The 23,008-nt window shown below is 39.9% G+C and overlaps 1 protein-coding gene and 1 long non-coding RNA gene across 7 annotated transcripts in view; one reads left to right on the plus strand and one right to left on the minus strand.

Annotated features, from left to right (window-relative positions):
• Positions 1 to 23,008, plus strand: part of USP49 (ubiquitin specific peptidase 49) — a 63,234-nt gene that overhangs the window by 16,227 nt on the left and 23,999 nt on the right. For 3 of the 5 annotated variants that reach the window (XM_075910353.1, XM_075910352.1, XM_075910356.1), the window contains exons 2-3: positions 10,584 to 10,711; positions 22,363 to 22,510. The gene's annotated coding sequence lies outside the window, so the exon portion shown is untranslated. The remainder of the gene's footprint in view (positions 1 to 10,583; positions 10,712 to 22,362; positions 22,511 to 23,008) is intronic. The other 2 variants (XM_075910355.1, XM_075910354.1) reach the window with 1 other exon arrangement.
• Positions 1,425 to 13,007, minus strand: LOC112546975 (uncharacterized). 2 transcript variants are annotated; one of them, XR_012897897.1, is made up of 4 exons: positions 12,655 to 13,007; positions 6,902 to 6,960; positions 2,126 to 2,253; positions 1,425 to 1,553 (listed from the first exon to the last, which is right to left on the minus strand). It is a non-coding gene; the product is annotated as an uncharacterized LOC112546975 (long non-coding RNA). The 2 variants fall into 2 exon arrangements; XR_003090706.2 differs by lacking the exon at positions 6,902 to 6,960 and having other exon boundaries at positions 12,655 to 12,996.

Raw genomic sequence — 23,008 nt, forward strand, 5'->3', positions numbered from 1 at the left:
ATGCCTCTAAACACAGGGAGGCAAAACTCTTGGAAATAATCCTTTTGCTTGTTAGTATTTTTTTGCTTGTTTGATATGTTACTCTTCAGTCCAAAGAGATAGCTGCAGTTTTTACTTTGTTGAAAGGTTTCAGTTCTGTTACATGAAGCTGTTTACAATTTAAACACTGTCTGTAGTATTTGATTGTGGTTTTTCAATATGTTCCTGCTTAACTAAACTATATTGGCTCAAAGCTGCTTCTCTCCTTCCCATACATTACTGACGTGGCTTTTAAGCTTTGTTCTCCTTACTTGATACAGTCCAGAAAGTAAAAAGGATAGACCCCGCAACTCTTATTCACATGTATAATATTTACTGATTCAGATAATCCTATTTACTCATCTTGGCTCAGAATGAATGTTTTAAATAAATAATACTAGTCATTTTGGCAACAGAGATGTCTTGACTGAAAGTGTTAACTTTATGTAGTGTGTATTGTCACTGAGTATGGTCCTGAGTCTGAAAATCTTTTCTTGTATAAGGCACATACTTAATTTTTAGTTTGAGTATTACTGCTGCTTTCATTTTTTTATATTCTCCATCTTGTAATTCAATTTTTGGTTAAAAATGACAGGCATTTGAAGGATGAGGAGTTAGGAGTTGACTCCAATGCCTATTTGATCCCCCCCCCCCCCTCTAAACCACAAATTTTGCTGTCAGGCTAGTGGCCTGCCTCTGAATGCCCACAACATGTTGAGTATTTGTGGTAATCTATATTCCTTAATGTTTAGAACATAACTTTAAAAAACTAATTCTGAGGGATGTCTTTGACCAGTTTCTGCCAAAATGGGAGTTGAAAAATAAATGTTTACAATGGAAATGCTATCACAGCTTTCTGTATAAAATTGTGTATGTTGCCAATAGGGGTCTGATCTCTTGAAACTAATACTCCTCAAAATCCATAAATGTGGGAAGAGGCAGAGCACTTTATAGGACTAGACCCCGTAGATTAAATTTTCTTTCCAGAATAGCAACTATCTCTTCCTAAAGAGGGTAGACGCATAATATCAGTGACAGATTTGGTTATACATTACATAGAACCGATGGCGTCCATTCAATCGTCTTTGAAATGTCAGCACCAAAATATGTCCATGATTGGGCAACACTAGTTGCTGTGGGATTTTTTTTAAATTGTATTTATTTATTTGCTGATTTATGAACAGAGAAAAATGAGATTGACACAATAGTGAAGAATGTTTTTAAAGAAGAGACAAATCAGTATTCAGTTAATCTATCTTTAAATACTTTTTTGGCTTACATTAAGTCAATCAGGGGTTTGCAGACAATGGGATAGAATTTCCAGGTGGCCCAACTTCTTCCATGATCACTTGCTGAGTTCAGCGCAACCTGGAAACATGTATGGTAGCCTCTCTTCTTCACCTGGTCCTAGCTTTGCCCTTTGTGATCCATGGTTAGCAGATATTGGGCTTTCTTTTTTCTTTTTTTTTTAAATCTTTGAGGGGCATTTTTCTTTCTCAACTCCCCACTTTTCCTAATGCAGAGGTCGAAAAGGACTGAAGAATTTAGGGAGAAGCATTATTTATATGATTTTCACTGTTGTTCTCATTAACTGAGATAATTAGATTGAAATCTAAAAGTATACTTATAATTCTTAGCTCAAACATAAGCAATTCCCTGTTGCTCAGATATCTCATCCCCACTCTGGATTTTAGGGGGAGCTCATCCTCTCTTGTCTCTCTCTGCTCTCCTATTCCTTATACCTTTAGAGTCTCTCTTTCCCTTTGTAGCCTGATTTTGCTCAGTCCAGCTCACGTTGGTCTGTTGCTTCCTAGCCTTTACTTACACTTGAGGCAAGATGCCTCACTGCTTTCCTTCCCTGAAAAGTATTCTTTGCCCTCTTTGCTCTTGATGAGTCTCTTTTGTCACCCTTGTTTGCCTTATTGTTCCTTGGAAATGTCTTTTCCCCCTTCCCCTTGAGCCTTTATAAACCTCTTGCTTTAACTCCCAGTAGCTGGTCTCATTGGCTCAAGATTTGAGGTACCTGCTCAGAAGGCGGAGTTTCCTTCCCCTTCCATGGCTGCAGGCTGATTGGGGATGAGTGGTAGAAGCTATTACTCCTTCCTACCTGTCAACCACCATCCTTTTAGCAAATGACTGAAGAGAAGGGGCTCCAAGCTGTCACTGCTGAGCACAGACTGCAGCCCCACTGTTCTAGTGAAGTTGGAAATCCTCTGCTGGCGGGTGGGAGTGAAACTGAGAAGAAATTAATAAAATTGTGATCCCCGTGTGATTACCCATCATATTTAAAGCCTAAGTTAATATAGTGTTGGCAGGTCCGGTCTGTGTTTTACACACACATTCTGACTTGATGGAACATTACTCTTCTACTAAGTCACTGCATTGGTTTCCCATGAAATTCATCATCACAACATTAACTTTGAAGATGATGCAACAGTTAAACTCTTTATAATGCCTGACTGACCTGCTGCCTTTCTATATGCATGGTTGCCCTCTGAGATCTCTTGCACTATTGGCTTCCTGACAGCTCCCAGCTTTATATTGAAGTCTTTGAGATGCCATGCTTCCCAGCTGCTATTGCACTCCTTGAATTTGGAATTCATTGTCTGTGGAGGTTTGACATGGTCTGTTTATCTCTGTTTGTCAATCCAAACTCAAATTTCACTGGTTTCTTTTTACATACTCTAAGCTTTGCTTGTTACACTTTAGTCATCTGTTCTTATGAAAAGTGTTATATAAATCCAGTTTCTGTTACTGGTTAATTGAAGCCCATGAAGTGAAACTATTAGTTGACAAAATGTAAACGTACTTTACTCAGCATTACTCCATCATACTATGAGAATCCTCTTAATGCCACACTTATACTCTCAATGGTATTCAAATCTTATGAAATAAATGATGTCTGAATGTGTTGGTATGGCTTCTGTTGCACAAAGCATGATCCCTTTCCATTAAACTGAATTAGATAGAAATATTTCCAGCTAAATGTTCTTTCAGTGGGTTTGACAACTGCAGTCTCATTTTTCCATTGACCTTAATTCTGAGTTGCAAAAACTTCTGTTTATTTTGTTTTAATGAGTGTAAGTTGTGTTAAATGCTTCAGGAATCAGTTGCAATGTGTACACACTTTGGAAATGGCTAAATAGAGGGGAAGGATGACCTTTGCAAATAGCAGCTTTGGCACTTCATCTAACAGGTGACAAGCCTTCATCCTTTTATGAATGCTGCTTATTCGGTTGTCCTAGAAATATATACATTTGAAATATAGGTACTGGTATTAGGAAAGTGCTGGTGAAAGGTATCAATATGACTAATAATGCTGAAGTCTTATATTCCCATTTTTCATAAGAACATAACCTAAGAACATAAGAACGTCCATACTGGGTCAGACCAAAGGTCCATCTAGCCCAGTAGCCTGTCCACCAGAGAGGGTGGACCGAAGACAATGATCAAGCGATTTGTCTTCTGCCATCCTTCTCCAGCATCTGACAGACAGAGGCCAGGGACACCATTTCTATCCCCTGGCTAATAGCCTTTTATGGACCTAACCTCCATGAAATTATCTAGCTTCTCTTTAAACTCTATTATAGTCCTAGCCTTTTGGAACTGATCCACGCTCAACTCTGTCAAAATCAGAAGAAGCTGAGGACACTTAACACCTTTGAATAGTTGCTTAGCATCTGATAGTATAGGATCTCACATAGCATAGAAAAAGTGCTACAAACTTCTCCCACTAATGCATCTGGAGAGAACCCCTCTGTGGGTGAGAGGGTAATTCTGTTTTTGATGTCTGCTTAAGCCTTGACTTCTTTGCTGAGACTCCCCTGTTGCTAGTTGTAGTTTTGTGAAGTGGAAACTTTTCTACTAGGAAACATGCTGAGAATTATTTAATTTTAGACTTTATTATTTAATATAAACAGTATTTCTATTAATATACAATAAAATAAAAATCTTTAAGAATCTATTGTAGGTTGGCAGCTGACAGGCTTTCTCAGTAGAAAAGAAACATTAACTTATTGAATGTGACTGCCAGGTCTTCAAGCCTCATGGAATTAGTTGTTCATTATGTTTTTAGGCAGATTGTAAGGGATAATAAAACAGACTGATGAGTGACAAGTAGCAGGTTGTGCTGGCTAGCCTTTTAACTCTGGGGGGGGGAATAGTGAATATTGTTTGTGTAGAAAAAGTTATTCTTGCTTTTCTAATGTTGTTTGGACTTGAGGAACATGGTTTCATTTTGGGGAGTGGGAGTTCCAAGCTTGAAAATGGTATTAAGTATTTTGAGAAGTAGGAGCTGGGGAAAATGGTGGCATGCCTTTGCTTTTTTTTAAAAAAAAACCACATCTTTTTGAGCACATCTTTTATTTGAGCTTTGGAGAGGCTGAGACTTTTAAAGTCACTAAATATTTAATTGAGTCATTTATTTTGTGAAAATACAATGAATAAGAAATACTAAAAAAATTTCAGCTAAGCTTTAAAGCACTAATTCATAATACAGATTCAAAAATGATTTAGCTCAGAAGGTAAATCTATGTAATCCTGCCATTCAAGGGTTAATCTGTAATCAGACCAAGATTATAAGGATGTCTGTTTAGTTTAATTAGTTAAGAATAACAAGTACACCTTGAACTGAATATCTGTTTCCCAAAGTGTTTTTTCTTTTGAGAACATTTTTCATTTATGATGAAATAAAAAATGAAAATAACTGGTGACTATTTTTAAAGTGCAGGCTGAAGACATGAAACTGTAAAACTCTGCTTTTCGCTTTGCTGTTGCATATGCCAAGTTTTGTTCATACACTTAGGTTTCCTCCTACTCACTATCCAGTGAGGAAAAACAAATACATGAATTTAGAGTAATAGGAAAGAGAGAGCACATTTAGTGAGTGTGAGAATTTCCTTTTGTGTGTGTCTACACTGCATACTTATTTCAAAATAAGCTATTCTGGAAGAGATACTCAGAAATAGCTTATTTTGAAATAGCGTGTCTACACTACAGGGAAGCCTCAAAATTAGTCCGAGGCAGGCTTCCCTAATATGGACGGGCTGCCTTGATTAGAATCCCAGGAGACACTGGGGAATAATTTGTTTTAATAGCCCTGGGAAGGAGCTATTTCAAAATAGAAGCAGCGGAGTGTCCACACTACTGCTATTCCAAAATAGCTGCATCGGAATAGGCATTATTCCTCATGGAAAGAGATTTACAGAATTTATTTCAAAATAACGGAACTACTGTGTAGACACATTGTTATTTTAGAATAACACTGCTGTGTAGATGCACACTTTTGGTACAATATACACTTGAAAATGTGTTTGATGAAACCCGCTCCCCATCCTGCTGCCTTCTGAACTAGCTTGTTGAAAGTGGGACTGTGACATCACAATCAAATCACCTCGTTGCCTTTCCTCCTCTTCCTTTTCCAGCTTACCAGTCAGATGATGACAAATTAATTGAGTCAGTGAGCTCTAAAATTCTGACTGAGATCATCTGTTAAAATGACAGACACTACAGAATCAGACCTCAATCCATTTTAAATTGTTCAAGGAGTCCAATTGCTTGTGGTGGTATATCTGATACAAAGCTCTCATTTCCCTCCTTTCTGCTATATAATCACAAACATCTAGGTGTATTATTGAGGGGGATTCTTTCTCAGATCAATCTGTTATAAGCTTTCAGAGAGGAGTCCATCCAAGCTAAGATAGCCTGTATACTATGGGTCTAGGAAAACTGTATTGTCAGGCAGTCTGGAACAACAACAAAACAGGTCTGAACAAGTAACATTGTATTACTTTCCACCTACCAGACTATCTGCTGATAGGGAATCAAATTCTGTGTGCTTTGGGTGTCCAGACTGCCAGACCTGCAGCTGAAAATGAAAACTGGCTTGCTGCCTCAATTCCTTATAAATACCACGGAACAGTAGTTGCATTTGATTTTACACTTTCGTGTGCGTGAGCTAGCTTAAATGGGGCACAATGGCTGAACAGAGCAAAAGGAGGAATTTAGTGAAGTGCCGGGCAAACCTCTGTCTTTCTAACTTTTTCAGGTTAATTAGAAAACTAAGGTAGGGCCTGTGTCAGGCATAGCAGTCAGTTCACCCAGGATTTTTAAGTGCAGTTCAGATAAAATCCAAAGCCTCCCCTAGAGTGAGGAGATGTACAAAATCCATATAATATAGTGTTTTTCAGGCTTTATGCAAGTACATGGGAATGATGATGTTGGAGAAAAAAATTGACATCTAGGTTGTCCTGGACAAATTGTCAGTCATTTTCTTGTCCTTTATTTGCCAGTTCACAGTATGTCTTTTAAAAAAAAATTCTTGGAGGCTGTAAAAGAAGGCAGTGTGATTTCCCCCTCCTCCTGCTAAGGATTTTAAAAGAGAAATACCTTTATTACTTGGTAAATGGAGCAAAAGAGTTGGAAAAATTATTTAAATTACTGAGGATTTCTACTCTTGTGTATCTCTAACAGCATGTGCTGAAGGAAGGCATTGAAGCCCTTCTCTGTTTAAACATAGCAGATGTGACTCAGGAATACTTTATATATGTTTAATACTTAACTAGGTCTAATATGGGTTGTCTATTAGTTGTGGCTATGAAAACAATGTAACCAGTTGTCCCGTGGTAGTGTGGTGTTTGTTTATTATTTAAAAATAACGAGTCGTTGGTCCTGGAATGCTTATTTGGGTTATTAACTGACTGTGTATTTTATATGTTATATCAGCTGTGATGTTATTTTAGGAGATTAGTTAATAGTCTAAGATTTTGCCAAGATGAATGTGAATTAAAATGGAGGAAACCAGCAGAAAACTAGCCATAATTTTGCAAATCATCACCGTCTGGTATATCTTTTGTCTGTTGTGAAGAAATAAATTGATCCATACCTCAGCAATTAGTTGAATGTGTGGTCAGCACTGAGAGAGTTCTGTGTGGTCTCTTTTAGCTATAAGAAACAACCATCTCAGAGGTTTCTTTTATAACTCTGACATATACATATTTAAATACTACAGTAGTAAGTAATTACCTGTTATAACAGTTATTAGGGGATGAATTAAAACACTTTCTGGAGTAGGTCAAAATGTGTGGTATTCAAGAGGTTGAGGGTTTTGTTGTTGTGTTTCCAGTACAGGAAAATAGTTCCATCATCCTGTTAATGAATATTACTGACAAAAGAGCCAGAGGGATTCTGTGTGAATTTGTTCTTTGAGTGCCTGTGAGATCCTGAAGTATTTTAACATAATGCCTGAGCCATGAGAATTAACTTCAACTTTGAATGTACACTTAACACAGTCGATAACAAATGAAATTATTGATATCCACGTACATATCTGTCTTCCATATTTAAGATGTTGGCTTCTGCATTCTTAAAACATCTGTATGTTTTCTGTGGAAATCTAGAGGCCATGATTTAAAAAGTCATAGTAGCAAGGAAAACTGCACAATGCAGAAGTGGTATTATCCCCTTGTTATTTAGAAAGTGCTGAAAAATAACTTTAATTTCTCTAGACCAGGGGGTTCCCAACCTTTTTCGGTCCCCATATTCCCTTGGCTTTTAGTAACCCTTCCCGTACCCCCTATTCAATATGAAAGGAAATAAATTCTAGACTCTAGAATCCACTACTTTTTTCACTAACACTACTACTTTTGGAATATTTCAATTAGGATAATCTAGTTATTTACCAAATATTCCCCGTACCGCCTTGACAAGCTTCTCGTACCCCCTGGGGGTACGCGTACCCCAGGTTGGGAACCCCTGCTCTAGACTCTACTGTTTTTAAAGCTTTTTGTTCGCTAGGATGTCCATCAAGAATTTGGGTTCTGACCTTGTAAACACTTAGGGGCATGCTTAATTTTATGCATGCAACTACTACCATCAGTTTGCAGGATTGGAGTTTTAGTAAATGTAGAGGGGGCAAAAAGTCATTTCTTTCAGTCTACACCTGGAAAGTTTTATTTTCACGCAGAAAAGTAAAACCTGGATAATGGGGGGGACTGAACTTAAGTTGTGTAAATTGGCAGTTACATTGACTGTTCTTTAGTGCAGTGACATGAATTTATACAACATGACATTCTGGTCCTATCTGCTTTGGTAATTACAATTTGGGGGTGTAACGGAAGGAGATATTCACAGAAGAAAATGTGTAGAAAACTTGAAGCTCTAAGGGAGAGGGACTGTCTTTTTGTTCTGTAATTGTGCAACAGCTAGTACAATGAGGTCCTGGTCTGGGACTGGATCTGCTAGGTGTTAATACAAATCACAATTCTCAAAGAGGTGGGACTCTACGGTGGGGGCTTGTAGAGAAACTTTGCAATCAAGCTCTGCAGTGATGTTGGCATAGGTTATGGAAATAGAAAACAGTGTTCTATCTCAAAACATCTTTTTGTATCAGATTCTGCTTATTTATCTCTTTTGAAGTCACTCTAGGTTAATATACAGTAACAGCAGAATTTTGTGCTTTGACTTTCCCCTTTAATCTCAGTCGTGGAGAGTATAGGAAACAAGTGAAATGTTTGTGTTTATTGCTTATTAAATATATCTGCATATATATATCACAACTTGCAGATTACTCTGACCTGCCTCTCAACTTGATGCTGATTTTTAAAAACAAAACACCATAGAAGCCTATTACAATAAATGGAAAAAGTTTGCATTTGTGTTAGTGTTTTACGTATCTTAAATAGTAAATATTTTTAGGGTCAGTCATAATTTTGAGCCATTGCATCTGGAGGGGATCTCTTCTGAACAAACAAAAAATGTTTCTTTTAGAATGTATTAAAGATTGCTTCCCAAAGCTCTGTAATTTGAGACTCTCCTTACATAGAGAAAAATTACCTAACTCATTAGTTCGAGTCAGAATAATTACTTGAAGGTTTAACTGGTGTAACCATCAAAATCTTGCCTGGCAGCCAGAGTTCTATATCATGGCTCACCGAATTCAACAGTCTTTGAGTTAAATGAAAAATTGAAAGTTAACATGGAGGTTGTGATATGAATGCAGTAAAACCTGCATGAAGTTCAAACGTAAGGCTAATTTGTAAGGCTGAATTTTCTGTTACTACTTTTGTAAGGAAAGTATTTGTACTGTACTATATAGATATGGCTAGTTAGTTTTTCCTTCTCCGAATGGTAGAAAATGGACAAAAACTAATTACAAGACTTGTAATATTGAATCTGAGCACACAAACTGTATCAGTGATCCTTTTTTCTCATAATACTTAGTTTTGTGTGTGCTTGATAGAATATTGGGTTGTGGTTTTAGTTTTCTCCCTTAAATCCCTTGTAGGATAGTTATTGCAGATGTAGTAGGTGGGAGGAACAAAGTGGAGGTACAAACCTTGCATTTTGTTATGAAGGGGTGGATGCACAGTGACTCGGATAACTGATATGTGGTGTTTGGTAGCAGTGAGCCACTTGCTTTAAGAGTCTAGCCTTATGGATCTGTGAGTCTTAGTTTGAAAGTAAGCTCCAACCTGGCTGATGAATGTGTTTATCTTGAAGTGTCACAGTAATAAAGACTGGCATCCCCTGAGATAGTTAGGTTCCAGCCTCTTAAAGCCTAGGAGATCTGAAAGGTGGTGATTTCTCCAGCAAAATAAAGGAGCAGACTCACGTCTGCAGCTTGTCCTCAGATTTGGGAACAAATCAACTCTCTCTTGTAAGCAATAAATGGGAGTTGGGCCTGTATCTCGTTGGCTCTGTCTACTGCAACAAGAAGCAGCATGGAGAAGTAAGCCATCTAAAAATAACTTAACAGCCTCCAGCATCAAAAGGTAATGCAGATTGGACCTTTCTAGTCCAGCACCCTCAGGACCTGACTGGTCCTGAACAAGGGGGTTTGCCAGACCAGGGGAGGTAGAGATCTCTCGTGAGGTTGCCAGCCCCTGGCAATGGCTGGCTGGGCGCCGCTGCTAGTTGGCTCGGCTTTCTGCCCTGCTGGTGAGACTACTCTGTCAGCCCCTCTGCTGCCAGGGCTCTCTGGTCCAGCAACATCCATGATCTTGCTGGACCACGAATATTGCCAGGCCAGAGTGTCCTGGACCAGAGAGGTTTAGCATATATCATGAGAAGGGAGGTTAAATTTTGATTACTCAGCTAATTGTGTAGTCGGAATTTCTATCGACTACTTGATTAGTCAGTAAGAAGGGAAGGGTGCGGCTCTTGCTACGTTTCAAAGGCAGAGGCACAGCAGTCAGTACCCAGCACAAGCAGGGACTACTTCACTCCCTGCTCACCCTGGGTTCCCTGCTGCGCCTCTGCCTCCCTTCTCAGGACCCGTGGTTCTTGCTACATTTCAAAAGCAGAGGTGCAGCTTCTGGGACCAGACGTGAGCTGGGACAGCTGAGTTCCAGCTCACCCCGGTTCCCTGCCTTGCCTCTGCCTCCTCTACCTCCCCACAGAGACTCTGCGGGGGGGAACAGACTTTTAAGTTATGTAGTGACTCCACTACCTGATGAGCATATGTTTATTGGGTAGTCAACTACTCAACTTGTTGTTTACATCCCTAATCATGAGTAGTTTCTGCCATGCAATGACCTAGCCTTATCGTGTTCTTCTCTTCCCTACAGGAAGTTGGCATGGATTGCTGTTAATTTTATTGGCCCATCCTCTGACTGGTCAGATTTGAAACTCTTTGATCCCTTTGGGAGTCTCCAGATCATAATGGACAATTAAGTTAGACTCCAGCTACGGCAAAGTGAGTTAATCAGATATTGAATCAACTAAAAGAACAGGCTTCTCTTTAAGAATTTCTCCTCTAAAATAGAAGAGCAATCTCATTAATATTAGTTCCAAGATCTATTGTAAGGCTACCTCCACCTTTTGGTTCCTACATTTATTTCTCTGCCTTCCAAAACCATTTATTTCTCTGTTTTTGCCTTATCGACTACATCTTTGCGTGCAAAATAGATGGAGACATTCTGTATGATGGAGTACAGGGAGTAGGCTCTTTAAGCGAAAGAACTTAATTAAAAACTTCAGAAATAGATCCTGAACTAGTGCTAACATTTTTGTATTACCCTCAAGAAGATCTGAGTTTCATTTCCGGTCTGAATTTCCCTCTTGGAAACTGTTCTGCAAGAGTCGTACATTCAGGCCTTGTTGACACTAGAAAGTGGTGTTGATATATTTCTCCTTGTGGAAACTCGTTTTATGCTGGTAAGAGAGATTTTGCCAGCATATCTGGTATCAGTTCCCTGAACAAAATAAGGGGTTGATTGGAAAATAGACTTTTTTGCCAGTATAACTGCATCTGCACTGGGGCTTTTGCCATCCTAGCTTTGTCAATTAGGGGTGTGTGTTATATTGTTCACATTCCTAAACGTAGTTATGCGGGCAAAACTTTAAGTGTAGACCAGACTTCAGTGTGCATTTTCATTATGTTAAACAGCAACTTCTGACTATGTGGGATAGTAATAGAGATGTAGCTGTGTTAGTCTGGTCTTGCTGAAACAACAGACAGGACTATCCAGGACTTTAAAGACTAACAAGATGGTTTATTAGGTGATGAGCTTTCATGAGCTTTGTAACCCATTACAAAGATAGCTTTCCCAATTATCACCCCTCATATCATTATCTCATAGACACTAACCTCCCCCCCACACACCCTCTGTTCTAAAATCTGATTTGTCAATTTTATATGTGTTCACTTTTTTTGATTGTATCCCTTTGGTATATATGGTCATGCCAATTTTCTTCCACAATTTGATCTGAGGAGGTGGGTCTGGCCCACGAAAGCTCATCACCTAATAAACCATATTGTTAGCCTTTAGAGTGCTGCATAGTCTTGACTAAGTGGGAAGCATTTATGAGCTCCAGTAGGGCTTTAAAGAAGGTGTGAAGAAAATCTTTTGGGATCCTCAAGGATGCAGAGGCCCACTGCAAATAAGTGGGTGGGTGGGAAATAGCCCTGAGTATGGTGTCAGGAACCTGAAATTAAATGAGGGTGCAGGACTTGGCTGCAGGCATGATATACTTTTCCTTGTTCAGGAGGCTGTTAAGCTAGTTGACAAGTGGGGAAAAGTCTGGCTGGTACTTCATGTGGCCACAAATATTTTAAATCTGTGTAATTTCAGCATCATAAATTCATAGGGTCAGCAGAGCAGTGTGTCAGCCATGGGGAAAGGACTATAATCCTGATGGAGAGAATTCAGCCACCCATCTCTTAAAAAGTAACAGATGCCTTGTGGAAAACCCTGATAACAATTGCCCATAAGAACAGGGGTGGGCAACAGTTGTTGCAGGGGAGCCACTTAATTAATTTTGTCATGTGGTCATGGGCTGGCTCCATACCCAGAAGGGAGGGACCTTTGGCAGGAGGGGCGGGACTGGGGACTAGCTTCCCCTCAGAGTTATGTTTAAAAACACAGCAAAGAGCTCACAGCTCTTGGCTCTGCCGCTATCAAGTTGCCTGGCAGCCGCTTGGGACTGCTATGGCTATTTGAAAGGCTAGTGGCTTCAGCTCCTGCAGGGGTAGTGCCACAGCTGTGAGCCATTTAAATTGGATACTGCTGCCTGAACCACAACATGGAAATTCGGTGGCACAGGCAACAGGATATAAATAGAAAGTGACCAGATGCAATCCATGGGTAAGATCAAAGTGTTAGGCAGGCTGGATTCAGCCCCCTGGTTTCATCTTACCTAGCCCTGCTTAAGAATAATTCTCTCTCTGTAATGTGCCTTCTGGGACTTTTTTTCTTCCTTCAGTAGGGATCTTAAGCAAAAAAAACCCCAAGATCTTTGTTTTAAAAATTCATCTGCTCCTGCTTCTGTTTCCCCACACACAGTCAGAATCCTTTGCTTATGATGACATAATTACTTAACCAATGTCAACTATGATCACACTAAGGTTTATGATTTCATGTGGGGATAAATAGCAGGAACAGAAGAATATTAAATATCCTGTTTGAATGCAAATATTCCTATGCATAAAGCAAAAAAGAGAAATACATAATTTTTGTTGAGACCATTCTTATGTATCATAAGATGTCAGTCTTTATCTGAAAAATGGACATAGCTCTAAAAGGGTGTTTGGAACAATAGAGGTTGGTTAGCAGAGGGATAGCAATGCAAAATTGGTGTGCTGCTAAGTCTTTAAGAGGACTACATTGAAATGGATTTGAAAGCTAAAAAGATTTCCCCTTTTTCTTTTTGCTTTTGATTATTTGCAACACAAACTGGCAAGTATGTTTCTAGTGGATATCAACTTTGGCCTATACCATAGCAGCTGTTTCAGTGGGAAAAGATGGGTTATGATATTGTACTCTTAGATTTAGACATTTCAGATATAAGCATTTATGAGCTTGAGTTTAGAGGTGTGATCTCTTGTTCCATGAAGATACTGGGCCTTTTTTTTTATTTCAAATTTATCCTATTATAATAAAATAGCTAGAATTGTTTCAGAGACAGCAATCCTTTTGTTAAAGTACTCTCAGCTTGCAGAGTCTAAGCACAGAAGATGCTTTTCTTTTTTGTCCCTCATCTGACGCATTCTTCTAAAAGCTTTCTATGGCTCGTAAGCCTGTCATTTGCCTAAAGGAGTAAGCAGGTCATATTTTTATTAAAGTGGAAATTATCAGACAGTAGGGGGTATTTAACTGAATTCAGTCCTTTTCTAAGTCTATGTAATTTGCCAGAATCTTATGACTTACCATTTGTCTGATAGACGGGCATGATAATATACACTACTTGCCTGAAATGAGTTAACAGTTAACTAGCTTCATACCTGGAGAATGGAAGTTGAGAGTGTAAGTGAGGTCTGTTACTTATCTTTTAGTACCCCCAAAATCTGGTGTACTGTTTTCCAGCTTGTTTGTAAATGCACAGGGTCTTTGTATCTCTGTTCAGAATCTCTGTTCATATTTCAGAACTGAATCAATGATTATTCAGGAGGCTTAGCAGTGGAAGTTATTTACCTCTGCCATTGTGAGGCAGGTTTCATTTCTGTATCCCCATCTATCCTTTTCAAAATGATCTGTACTTTGTAGGGAAGAAGCACTGTTTCCAGAGTCCAACTGTGCCATCTAGAATTTAAGTCCACCCTTAGAGCCTTACTATGTCCTTTTCTTTAAGGAGTATATAATGTGTGGTGTTTGTTTAAAAAAAAAAACAAAAAAAAGACTAGGTTTAAAATTGATTTTTGGAATAGAGTGAAAAAAATCCCTGAATTTGAGTATCCACCCCCAACCTCTTCACTATTAGCTTTTTTTTCATACTGATTTGCATGAGTGGCTAAATTCTGCAGAGACTGTATTACTAATCTGAAATTCTCAGGTGGAAGTAAAATCGGAATTTTTTTTTCAGTTTGTATTGGTGATATTTATTTGAAAATGTGTTTCTAAGATGCCATCTTACTTCTCAGAGCAAATTTTTACAGCGTGATATGAACTCCCAGAAACATGGCTATAATGAACTCCTTTGAGTTAATAAAACAGAGTTTATTGTACAAGTCAGTATTAAGATTGAGTTTTAGTCCATCATTCTTGTGTTTATGGTTTCAGACTTAGGCTAACTCTTGAAAGAAAAATAATGTGCATTAGACTCCCAAGATTTGCTGACGTGTTTTGTACATTGAAATACTGAGTTAAGATAACACTTGAGTTTGTTGCAACTCAGAATAAATATAGAGAACTGGTCATCTTGAGGGCCTCTTTGTGTGTGTTGTTAGCAAAGTGTGTTTCAGAATGGCATAAATTTTCACATAAGAACGTCCATACTGGGTCAGACCAAAGGTTCATCTAGTTCAATATCCTGTCTTCTGACAGGTGCCCCAGAGCGAATGAACAGAACAGATAATCATCAATTGATCCACCCCCTGTTCCCTATTTCCAGCTTCTGACAAACAAGCTAGGGATACCATCACTGCCCATCTTGGCTAATGGCCATTGATGGACTTATCTTCCATGGATTTATCTAGTTCTTTTTGGACCTTGTTAAGGCCAAGATTTTAACAATATCCGTTGGCAAGAGTTTAACAGGTTGACTGTGCATTGTTTGAAGAAATATTCCTTAAGTTTGTTTTAAACCAGTAATCCATTTTTGTTGCCCTTTGCTGAACCTTTTCCAATTCCAATACATTGAATCTCTTAAATATGGGACTCTCTGGTCCACCAACATCTTTGGTCCAGCAGAGAGCCCTAGTGGCTGGGAGAGGGGGCCAGCTGGGGCTCCTATGGATGGAGTGTTCCCCTACCCCCTTCTGCTGTGTGGTTTGTTAGGCCTGTTTAGGCCTAGGGATATTAAATATTGATTAACTGATAGTCAATTAATCTAATGAATTCTTATTGGTTACTCGACTATTCTATAGTCTGCGGGGGCGGGTCTGGCAGCCAGTATGCTCCAGCCTCACTCCCAAAGAGCCCCCTTCCTGTCCACGCTGCTACCTCTGTATCAGAGGCAGCAGCATGGGGTGCCTGGCGGGAGCAGGACCATGAGGAAATCCAACTTAAAAACCAGCTCCCTTTGCAGACTGGCTGCCTGTCACCCTGCACTGCTGCCTCTGATACTGAGGAAGCAGTGTGGGGTGGCAGCAGCCCCTGTTGGGCGGGAGTGGGGCTGAACTTTCGGACCCGGTGGGAGCTGGAACTGAGCCAGGCTGCTGGCCAGCCTGCTGCTAAAATTACTGGCAATGGGGGGAAATGCGTATAGTCTATATTAACTAATAAGCTTTTGTTTACATCCCTAGTCAGGCCCACTGCTCCATGAGGCTGTTCCACTGTACTGCGGTGGGCTGCTCTGGCCCAATTGAGCAGTCAGTTAACTGCTTACCCAATAAGCATCACCCAGCATGGGTGATACTTACCAGGTAACCAGTTAACCCTTTACATCTCGAGCACGAAGACATCCTGAACTTTGGAGCTAGGGCCCCAGGCCTGGAATATTCCTGGAGACCAGGCACTGCAGGGCCATATGACTTGCTGCCTCTGAGTTTGCATGGTAATGAAGTTAGACTTACTGGCCTATAATTGCCAGGATCACGTCTGGAGCCCTTTTTAAAAAATCCATAGAGCTCAGCAAATATTGGGGAGGTTGAGTTTTATTTATCAGACTGTTTTGGTGGTTTTCTACTCTGAGCCACAGCAGCTACGTAATTCTCTGGCCCAATTGCCCTTCCTCTTTCAAAGATGCAATATATTCACAATCTTCTGACACACTCTTGCTAATGTGTAGGGTTTTTGTTTCCTCTTTATTTAATTTTTTTCTGTGGCAGTTGTATTAATTTGCCTCCAGGCCATTTACTTGATAACTTGTCATCTTGAATAGAGATAATCCAGCAGTCCTTGAAAATAGAGCAGACAGCTCTTGAGAAAATATGTTTTAGGTACAGACTAAAAAATTGTTAGGACTATTCCTTCTTGCTAGAGATGGTATTTGAAAGCTTAAGAATAGCAAGTAAGAGTCTAACTGGGAGAATGCATTTCTGTGCCAAGTGACTATTCCATGGACAAAGAAAAGCTGAAAAGAGCACTTGATTTTGAACTGAGCAGCCATGTAGTATGGGCACCAAGTCAGTAGATTATTCTGGTGTACAGTACAACAGTAATTTCAGGAAGATGGATCATAGTGTCTGAATAGGGAGAAGTAAGGTAGCACTAGCATTAGTTTGTCTCTCGGTATGTATAGCACTTCCTTCTCCTCAATGGAATGTCAGATTTACTCAACTGTTTATTAGTTTGTAATAGTTTCGCTCTCTAGTGGCTTGAGAACAAAATAGAAGCTATAAATTCTACTACTGTTGACTGCTATGAGAGACTTTCTTTTAGAAGTTTGTGACTTTTTGGAGCAGAAGTTTATGAATTCTTTTCCCCTTCCTTTGTGTATGCAGCTAGCAGATGATCCTATCTCTATCCGTGTGGCTGTGGTTTGTTGCACAAGAAGGGAATGTATCTAAATCAATCAATCGTCCATTTTATTTCTGTCCTCCGTCTCCTTTACTTGATTGACCTATGAACCAGGTTGATGGCTTCTTTTGTGTGTGGGAGAAGGGGGGGAGGGATAGAAGGCTCATGTCCATCGCTGCTTGGTCCAGAAGAACAGTTCATACCAATGTCAGGATAATGAGAACATACCTAATAATAATCCGGTGGTGTATTTTTGTTCATGCAGTCACATTACACTTGGGCATTAGAGGGGTGTAAGTAAGTTTAAGGCTAGAGTAGAAAAAAAACTAAGCACTATTGTAGTAGCAGCCAAACTATAATAGAAAAAAAACCCCTACTGTAACTGAAAAGGCTAATTTGTTATAAATACCAACAAGTGAAATGCATGCACACGTGCAAATGCTTTAAGCAAAATAATTCACTACATAAAACAATCTAGAGATCAATTTCACATGTGACCAATGAAAACACACTACCTTAGAGAGCTGGGCGTTTTCAGACAACATTCTCTTGCATCCTTTTTCTATAAGCGATGAAATAAGACCAAGCCAATCCAATCAGCAGACACAGCCATTCCGTTATTTCAAAATTAAATCAAAATAGCGGAGGTCTTATTTTGAAATTGGTAAACCTCATTCCACGAGGAATAACGCCAATTTCGAAATTGCTATTTCAAAATAAGTGCTGTGTAGACACTTATTTCGAAATAGGGGGCCTCCAGCCTTCCCAGGGTGCCCTGGTGGCCACTCTGGCCTCAACCAAGAACGCTCCTCTCCCTCCCCCCCTTCCCGGAGCCCTTAAAGGGGTCGAGACTGGCCACAGTGCCTGTGCCAGCTCCAAGCCTGCCAGCCTGGAGCCAGCAGTCATTGCCCCTGATCCAGTGGCACCAAAACATGAGCCAGTAAGCCACTGGCAGCCAGCCCTCCACTGCTCCCGAGGAGCAGTCTGCCAGCTCCCAGGAGCCTGCCAGGGCCCGGAGAAGGCAGGCGCCTTCCTGGTCTAGGGTGGAGATCATGGACCTTATTCAGATTTGGGGGGGATGCCCCCAACGTCCATGATCTCCGCACTAGATGGAGGAATGCAGCCGTCCATGGCAGGATAGCTGCCAGCCTGGCCACCCAAGGCCACATGCGAACCCAGGAGCAGGTTTGCATGAAAATCAAGTTGGTCTGGTGAGACCCCCAACCCTGAGCTTCCCCTTCCCCTTGCTTCCCCCTTCCAGCTCCCTCCTCTCAGGTTTCCCTGTCCCCTTTCCCACCCTCTCTCTTCCCTTCTCTCACCTCCTTTCCCCAGTCTCACCAGAGTTTCATTTCCCGCCGCCCCCCCCCTTCCTGTTTTGTTATAAAGAGAGTTTGTGTTCATGAAAATACATGTTTCTTCTTCGAGTGGTTGCTCATGTCCATTCGAATAAGGTGTGCGTGCCGCTTGCACCGTCTCTTTGGAGTGTTTTCCCAAGCAGTACCCGTAGCGCTGGCAGGTCGCCCACTGGAGTGGCGCCGCTATAGCGGTGCATAAGTACCCCTGCCGGCGCTGCCCCTCAGTTTCTTCTTACTGCCCATGACGGTCGTTGGAGCGTATCTATCTTGTTTAGTTAATGGTTCCCGTTTCTAGTTAGAGTAGTTGTTTGTAAATAGTTAATAGTAGCCCGCACCATGGTGTCAGGGGTAGTTATGCGCTGTGGCGCCTGGCTCCAGATTTCTGGAATACCGACCGACATCCAGAATACCATACAGGACCTACCCTTCGAAGGGAAATCCTTGTTCTCGGAGCACACTGACTCTAGGCTCCATAGGCTCAATTTTCCTCCCATCGTTAAATATGGTCTCCAGATTGCAGATCAGGGACTTTGGTAGGTTGGTGTGGAGGAACCATGCAGCTCTCTCTGCTGTACATTTCCCATGAACAAATGGAGAACTTTCAGTTTCCTATCAGTCCAACACTCATCATCGCTGAATGATTCTCACACACGAGTTTATTTAAAAATAAAACTGTAGCCATTGCCATTGCCAAATCTCTCCAGATTTCTTCAATCTGTTTCCAAATATGTGACGCACACCGGAAAGGTACAGTACAAAGGATACTATATCCACATGTTCATTTATAAATATCTCTTACATCTAGTCACTGAAAACTACTTCTCAGATAGTCAGTAAATATTGTTATAGAAAAATTTTATTCGTTTTTGTGTGCTTTAATGTTAAGAGCTAAAGGAACTTTGTTCATTTCCTGCCCTAAATAATCACAAAAGGTTGCTCTCCTGTTTTACCCGAAGGGTGGGTATATTTCAGTGGTGGGTAAAATTTATGTTTTTAAAACATGGATGAGAAATATCTTGCTAATTCTATATGAACTGTCCACAGTAGTAAGTACTAAGGAATGGACAGTAAAAGTGAGATCCCTGCTGCAGCCCTTTACATTGGAGTAGTGTGTTAGGAGTCCCTTAGTGCAGGCATTGTGGAAGACAGCCTCACACTGAACCCTTCACAAACTCCAGCATGGAGGGTTGGGAGTAACCGGGCACATTGGGGGTGACACACAACATTCCCTATAGCACTAGGGAGGTAGGGTCATCCCCCAAGTATGTCATCCAACTCTCTGTAGAATTGGCAAGTCTAGGGCGCAGCACTGGTTTGCGTCCCACACCATGTGGAAGGCGTTTCTTTAGCTCCTTCACTTTGCACTGCAGCACATACTGGTCATGACCCGCATTGGTCTTGTATCTTGACATGTGCTTGTATGTATCATAATTCCTATGTCTGGAGCGCACCTGGGAATAGATTGCCTCCTCTCCCCAAACACTGATGTGGTCCAGCACCTCAGCATGACTCCAAATAAGGGATCTCCTGGTGCATGGAGCAGGTATGGCCAGCTAGAAAGATGCACTGAGGACACACCACACATCACTGAGCAAACAGGAAGAAGGGAAAGGACAGGTCTGAGAGTTGGTCACCGAAGAGCAAGACAGTAGAGTTCAAACAGATGACCAGAGAGGCAAGAGCCCTTCACAAACATTGTGGGAAGGGTGCTGGAGGAGAGTCACGATGCAGTACTACAGTGATCCAGTGTCCATGCTAGCACCCCATCACTGTATCCAGAACGCAGCAAGCTCTATGCTTCTCATCCAGGTGGCTTACCTAGAGTGCAGCAACTGTGGGGCTTGTGTGCACTAAGTGCCTTACCAACGTTGACACCTTAAAAGCTACAGCGTGCAGTTTGTCAGTGTAGACTTGGCCTTAGTTTCTTTTGGAGATAGGGAGGGCATGTTTATGGAGCAATGCAGACTGTTCAGACACCCCAGCTGGATAGGCACATTGCTTTTTCTGCTTTTCAATTTTGACATGAAAAACCAATGTGGTGGAAGATGGAAACATTTAATTTGGTGACAGACGCCAAAGGAGGTGTATGTTTAAGCAGTTTTGAGTAAATAAAAACTGTTCGTTTTGTTGTCACTTCCCAAGCAGTTATATGTAATTGGTATATTCTCCTAAGCCTGCATTTACAAGACAACGTGGGAATATTACATGCAAAATCAAGGCTGTGTGCCGTGAATAACTTAATCTAGCTCTCCAAATGCCTATTTTGCTAAGTGACCAAAATTTTAAAAGAATAAAGTTCTTTTAAATAGCAGGGAATTTTACTAATTCACATGGGGAAAATAAAAGGAACTGACAGAAGCCTTGTAATTTGAACACTGATGGCATATTTTAATTATTAAACACTGTAGTGTGATGATGTATCTTATTTGTGCCTATTTTTCATTGTTGAAATGAACTGCCTGATGGGATTTCTTGCTTTCTTGGAAAGTTAGGATAATTTTTAAGCTTTTAAGAATACTGTCTTTTTTAAGTTGGTAAAGCACTTCACTGCTGTTTTATAATAAAAAAAATCTAGACACTGTTTGAACCAGTTTATTTCTGTTGTAGGGGCAATCCTGGGCGCACATGTGAAACTTAAGGGTTAAATTCCCAACACTGTCGCATATGGCAGTGAGCAGAATTGCAGATGTTTGATGATGCAACATAATTAGTATTCTTTTATGTAAATGAAGGTTGTCAATGTTACCATAGTATCTACTTTCTTTCAAGCTGGAATCAATGCCACTTAGTCTCACCAAGACTAGACAGGATTATTCCACATTTTTCAGACAAGATTTGGGAGGGAACAGAAGAAAGGAAAGAAAGACAGAGAAATAAATGGTGGTGGTGGGGAATCATTTGAACTGGCTATAAGTAGACCATATCCATCCATTCTTTGTTTTTCATTTTATTTCTGAAAGTGCCTTACCAGTTCTTTCTCATGTGTGAATGAAACAGCATAGTCAAAGTAAAAGGCACAGTGAAATCAGAACTGTTTTAAATAGCCAGGAAAAAAAATTTTGTTTAAGTATCTCCATTTTAGAGAGACAAACATTCGAAAGATTCCACTTCTATTGCTATTTTCACATGGAGGAGAACAAAAGACTGAGAGGCTTAACTTCTCCTAAAATATTCCATCTTTAATATGGTGATACTAATTAGAAGCTGGTAGTAAAGTTTAATTTAAACTTGCATAATACATGTAAGAGAACATAAAGTATATTTTTTTCATAGTCTTGTCAAATGTTCAATCTGCATACCATTTGTAGTTGGCTATTCTAGTGCTCATCATAAAACTCCTGGAAAGTATCATATTTCCTTCATTGCATTTTAGCTGTATTCCCCATAAAATGGCATTCTGAGTTTTGAAATAAGGCTTTCTATATGCCACTTCTATAACTGTGTTTGAAATGTGTAATCACTGTCCATAACCATGTTGCTAGTCTGGCTGGGTATTATTACTACTTGGTGTATTGAGGTACTGTGATCACACGATATGAATATGAGGTGAGATACTTTTCTTAATTATTGCAATAAATAACAATACCCTCTTTCTATCTTTACCTTTCTTCTTCCATCATGGACAGCATGCAGTTCACAATCTCCCGCTTCCTGTCTTCTTCCCATAATGCTTGTTTTATTTTAAAATCATCTACATTTGACTGTTCTCTGCTTATACATTTTTTTTTTTTATGGAAAAGCTATAGGAAATGGAGTTTTTTCCTCCCAAAAATGGATAACTGCTCCATAGCCAAAATTAAAGTGGTCACAAGAGGTATATAATTTTGCTTAGTTTTCCTGTTGCGATTTTATTATGCCATATGGTAGATCATCCACTATGGAAAAACTTCTGAAGAGGAGGCTATGTGTGATCACTAGACTTACAGATAATCAGAAAAATGAAATTCTGAAGCACCATGACATTTCTTCACAGCCAAGTATTTGGGTTGTTAGGTGCATTAATGTTGTGGCTTCAAGCTAATTCTGTTCCTTGTTATGAAAGCATTCTCTGCCGTAGCTCTTACATTGAGGGGAATAATCATGTTCTAAAGCAGTTCTACTATTTTTTTTTTTTTAGTTTGTTTACATGTATCACAGGAATATTCTCTTTCTAGGGCTTTGAAGCTGTGCCGCTTTATGTGATGAAGACCTGAGTAGTAATTAAATTCCTGAAGAACTGCCAAGTCTGCTGTTGGCTGAAATGGGGATGTTCCAGGCTCTGGTCATTGAGTTGCGGAAAAAAGAATGTTTAAACATGACACAGTGAGTAGAGAATTGTATGTGTGTGCAATTGTATGTGTGTGCATGTATCCGGCTGACAAGTCTTCATCCCAATTTTTTTTCCCGTTTGTGTCAGATAACTGACTAGATTATACAAAAGAAACCATTTTCCTAGCATGAAGAACTCTCTGTGGTTGTGTTCTTTGTAAAAAAATAATTGAATCATTTATAAAACATATGAATATAGAAGACACAAGTAGAAGCATGTGGTTCTTTAGAATTCCAGTATCTCTCCTTTCCACTTTCTTCAACCAGGATATAAAAATGTGAGTAAATTGGTTGTCTTTTCTTTTATGTGCAGACACATTCAATTTTGCATTGTCAGAATGCACAAGTGGAAAATCCTGGCATTTATTTTCTACCTGCAATTTCTGTGTAAGGATGTAATATGCAAACAATTTAAAAAAATGCATTGACCTAAGTGTAGAAGTATAGAGGCAAATCTTTAACTGATGTAAATTCTTGTCGCCACATAGAAGT

This window comes from Pelodiscus sinensis, chromosome 27, assembly GCF_049634645.1.
Source record: "Pelodiscus sinensis isolate JC-2024 chromosome 27, ASM4963464v1, whole genome shotgun sequence".
NCBI classification, from domain to species: Eukaryota; Metazoa; Chordata; order Testudines; family Trionychidae; genus Pelodiscus; species Pelodiscus sinensis.